This window comes from Garra rufa, chromosome 10 (genome assembly GCF_049309525.1).
Source record: "Garra rufa chromosome 10, GarRuf1.0, whole genome shotgun sequence".
In the NCBI taxonomy this organism is placed as follows: domain Eukaryota; kingdom Metazoa; phylum Chordata; class Actinopteri; order Cypriniformes; family Cyprinidae; genus Garra; species Garra rufa.
This window is the reverse complement of record NC_133370.1, coordinates 31,501,318-31,506,643: the sequence shown is the minus strand read 5'-3', so window position 1 is coordinate 31,506,643 and position 5,326 is coordinate 31,501,318.

The window sequence follows — 5,326 nt, the reverse complement described above, 5'->3', positions numbered from 1 at the left end:
GAATTCATGGTTCCATTTTTCACAGCAAGTCTTCCAGGTCCAGAAGCAGCAAAACAGCCCCAGACCATCACACTACCACCACCACAATATTTTACGATCTTCTTTTTCTGAAATGCTGTGTTACTTTTACGCCAGATGTAATGGGACACACACCTTCCAAAAAGTCTGTCTCGTCAGTCCACAAAGTATTGTCCCAAAAGTCTTGGGGATCATCAAGATGTTTTCTGGCAAAAACTGAGATGAGCCTTTATGTTCTTTTTGCTCAGCAGCGGTTTTCGTCTTGGAACTCTGCCATTCAGGCCATTTTTGCCCAGTCTCTTTCTTATGGTGGAGTCATGAACACTGACCTTAACTGAGGCAAGAGAGGCCTGCAGTTCTTTAGATGTTGTTGTGGGTCTTTTGTGACCTCTTGGATGAGTCATCACTGCGTTCTTGGGGTAATTTTGGTCAGCCGGCTGACCAAATTCTGTTATTGATCAAAATAAGCTGCAAATAGTACAACCTTTGCTAAAGTGATTGTTTTAAACAAGTATTACTCCAACATTATTTGAAAACCACATTATTTTAGTTAGTATTTGTATCAATACTGTGTACCTTTTACCCCATGTTGGTGAGCCTTTTACCCTGTGTGTGGGGTGTATATATATATATATATATATATATATATATATATATATATATATATATATATATATATATATATATATATATATATTGCAACATTATTGCAAGGATTATTGCAATAATGTTCCCACTGCACTACAATTAGTACCCAATACTAACTTCCAACTACTCACATGTATCTGCAGGATTAGTAGGTTTAGTACAGGTAGACATAGATGTTTTGTCAGACATCCACTAAAATGAAGCCGAGACCACCTCTTTTATGTCCTGTCACTACAGTCATTGACAAATACAAAGGACAGAGCAGTGCTGCACTTGATACCGTGTGCCCAAGTAATTTTGTCCATATAATTCAGAAATAGAAGGTCAATGTCACTACCTCCCATCTAGCACAGCGAGTTCTTTGACACTGTGTACCGCTGGGCAGAACTGCCGTGGTCTGATGATGACACAGCCAGCAATAGAGCCCATAGACTACAGAGAATGAATGCCTGTGTGCCCAGGTGTCAGCCATGGTAAAGAGACCTTGAGCTCTTTGAGCCATTTGACTCTAAACTGTCGCACTTGGTGTGGGCTCTCTCTTGTCAGTCCAGACAAACATATTGATTGAGAGTGGTGTGTTTGTGAGAGAAAGATCATTAGATAAGGCTTTCAGGAAAGTGGAGAGTTGGAGGGCTCTTTTTTCCCTTCCGCAGTTTAGCCTCTCGGTAAACTTGCTGCTAGAAATAGTGTCAATAAGAGTCAAAACAGTTGATTGTGACAAGACTGTGTAAATGTAGTACCATTGAGAGTCATGTGGTCAATAAAACCTGATCGATACGTTGTGGAAAAGGGTCTTACAGCAAACTTTGCTTTCATCCCAATTTTACAGCCTGAATCCTAATGAAATCTTGTTTATAAAAACAACAGCGGCCCTGCACTCAATTTTTTGAGCTTTGCTCATCTCATTCACAGAGAGCGTCCGCTTGATTGGCATCCATATTTAGCCGAGAGAGCTGTTAGACATTCCCATAGATCTGGCCTGAGCGAAGGAGACAAGTAGAAGGCTGTCGACTTGAAAAAACAACACGAAAGGAGTGAAAATGTTGTTTGTGCCCTGTGAGACTCCTAACTAGAGCTGGCATTGTCTGGAATCAGAGTAAGAGTGAGAGTTTGCGCTGGCACGACCAAAACACACATGCCACATCAAAGAGTTCACACAACGGCCAGCAGGTCTTGAACTCTATGCGTTCCAATTGTTTAATGTCCAGCTCGCTCATTTATCACAAATGCCGCAATAAAAGATTGTGCTTCAGGACTCCGTTTTCCCACATTGCATATTTAACACCAACAATGTTGGGATTTTTTTTTTCTTAAGCTTAAATGCAAAAAAAAAGGGAAAAGGAAAAATCAATTATTCATCTTATGATTTGCACTCCCTTCATCATTCCAGACTGGACGAGCTAATAATTCAGGATTTGACTTAGCCTGCAAATCACATTTTCATGGATTGTCAAAGTGGATTTAGGGGAGCGCCACACTCGCAGTCTGCATGAATTCTAAGTAGGTTTTTCCCAGTCCAACGTGAAAATCCTACACGCGAGAGGGGGATATGTTTATCTTCTTACATAATTCTGTAGACAAGAGAAGCATGATCCCACGCTTAATGCTTTTTAAAAGCACTAAGCTTTACACGAGGTGGGAAGACCCTCCCTGAATGAAAACCATTCACTCTTGAAGCTTGCTGAAGTCATGTCAGCTTTTATAATCATTCAGCTACTCTATATGGTGAGGAAATCGGTAAACTGAGCAATTGTATTTTTTTAAAATAGAATTTTACATGAACTATTTCTTATTTATTAATGAATTATGGAATAATCATCCCCTCCTTTCCTAAATGTTTTCTTTAATTTCTTTACACTCAGGCCACCCAAGATGTAAATGAGTTTGTCCAGGGAGTGAATTTCAAGAAGGGATGGGGTTCTAGTTCTTCCATTGTTTATCCTCATAGTAACGTCATGCACATTTCATACATAAAATATAGGATTCTGCATCTGTGGTTTAAAAATATAAAATATTTCCCAAACTATAGGGTCCCCCCAGTGATGCTGATAAAAACATCCAAAGTACATCCAGTAATCCAAAAGTAATCCACATGACTCTAGTCCATAAATTAATGTCTTGTGATGTGAAAAGTTGTGTGTTAACAGACAAATCCATCATGATGGCATTTTTACTTGAAACCTTCGCTTTGAGGCAAAATAAAAGTCCATAATCCATAATAACGCTTCCTCCAGTGAAGAAACCCATTCCCTCTATAAAATCCACCAACACAGTGCTAGTCCTGGACTTCAGGGGGCCCTACGAAAACTGTGTTGGCGATGGGAGAGCTGTGGCAATGTGGTATTAATGAATGAATGAAACACATTTGTTCATGGTTCAATTCATCTCAAATTGTGCTCACGGAAATTGCTCTTCTGCAGCTCGGTAAGCCTTGAACTCAGTTTTTTAGTCTTGAGCCCATGTACATCTCGGACACGTCTATTTTACCTCTTAATTTACATCTGCAAGATGTCTGCAAGACATTCCTATCAGATGTCAAATAGATGTCTTTAAGATGTTTATGGTTTAGAATGTATGTAAAACTGACATCCTACAGACGTTTGTACACAGAAAATGCTTTCAAGATCAAGAGATCTTTAACAGACATCTTGCAGACGTAAGTATGCTATCTAAGTATGACTCCGGTATTAATGAATGAATAAAACGCATTTCCCCGTGGTTCAATCCATCTCGAATCACATTCACGGAAAACGCTTGAGAAACAGCTCTTCCGTGGCTCGGTACACTTTCAACAAGTTTGTTCATTCTTGTGCAAGAGACTGTACCCCTAAAAGCACACATACATCTCAGACACGTCTATTTGATGTCTTCATTTACATCTGCAAGACGTCTGCAAGACATCTGCAATATGTCTATTAGACGTTTCCTACCAGATGTCAAATAGACGTCTATTAGATGTCTTTAAGATGCTTATGATTTAGAATGTATGTAAAGCTGAGATCTTACAGATGTTTGTCAGATGTTTGTACACAGAAGATGCTTTCCAGATCAAGAGATCTTTAACAGACATCTTGCAGATGTATGTGTGCTGTCTGGGTATGACTCTGGTATTAATTAATGAATGAAACGCATTTGCCCATGGTTCAATCCATCTCGAATCACACTCACTGAAAACGCTTGAGAAACAGCTGTCTCTTCCGCGGCTCGGTACACTTTCAACATTTTTTTTATTTTTGTGCAAGAGACTGTACCCCTAAAAGCACACGTACATCTCAGACACGTCTACAAGACATCTATAAGACAGTTTGCTCATCTGCAATACGTCTATTGGACGTTTCAGATTTCAAATAGACGTCTATTAGATATCTTTAAGATGTTTATGATTTAGAATGTATGTACAACTGAGATCTTACGGATGTCTGTCATACTTGTACACAGAAGATGCTTTCCAGAGATCTTTAACAGCTATCTGGGTACGACTCCGGTATTAATGAATGAATGAAACGGCTCTTCCACGGCTCGGTACGCTTTCAACTGGTTTTTTAGTCTTGAGCAAGAGACTGTACAACTCCAGTATTAATGAATAAATGAAACATATTTTCCCATGATTCACTCCATCTTGAATCATGCTCACGGAAAGCACTTAAGAAGCAGCTTTCTCTTATACTCACAACAACAACGAAACATTGCGCTTTTGTAAAATAATGAAATTGCTTTCTGCCATCGGACCTTGAACACGTCAAAACAACTCAATTCAAATCAAAATTAATCTGTGTATACATGCTTTACAGACATGAAAAATATATCTACAGAGTGCTTATTGGCCTATGTAGGCAATTAAAGTCTCATAATTATGATTTAAAATGGTTTATTAATAAATGTGTGATTAGTCAACTAATGCTTAAAATGAACGACTACTAGTCGACCAGAAAAGTCTTTAGTCAAGGGCAGCCCGAGTGTGCACACAGCATAATTCTGGTGGCACCCATTCACTGCCAAGGATCTATTGGTGAACTAACTAATATAGCAACTAATAACTAATATTAGATTTCATAGCTACTAAACATTTTTATCCAAACACTTCCCCGTCTGTCTGTCATCATACTCACGCCTTCGGCTGAGCCCATTGTCCCAATTAAATGTTGCTTTAAAGGCTGTTACTATGAAAAAATCCAGAAATATATTTGCCATTTATTCTGAAGATGTGTAAACATCTCTATTTGATCAAGACGAGTTGACCGTCTTTGTCCTGGATAGAGGAGATCTACTACACATCTTCTCTTTTGATGCCCCCCACTAGCTCCCCTCTGCGAAAAGCTCTTTTCCCCTTGATGGAGAGAGTGTATCACACCAACGCACTCCATGGACTTCCTCTCCTGCCAGTTTCACATTCACAGCTCCTGAGGAGCCCATCAACCTCTCGCTGAGACTTAAGGCCCCTTAGCTAGTGTGACTTCACTTTGATCTGAGGAAAAGCCAGACTTACAGGAGCTGCTCTGTTTGTCCCCTCTTTCCCCCCCAAAAAGTCAGCCCTCGTGTTCTGATTGGGGTCAACCACTGGACTATATATATATATAAGATGTTTATTATAGATCACTGGGGTCAACCCATTTTAATAACAATAGTAACAGTGTCAGATTAATACTTTTTGACCTTATCT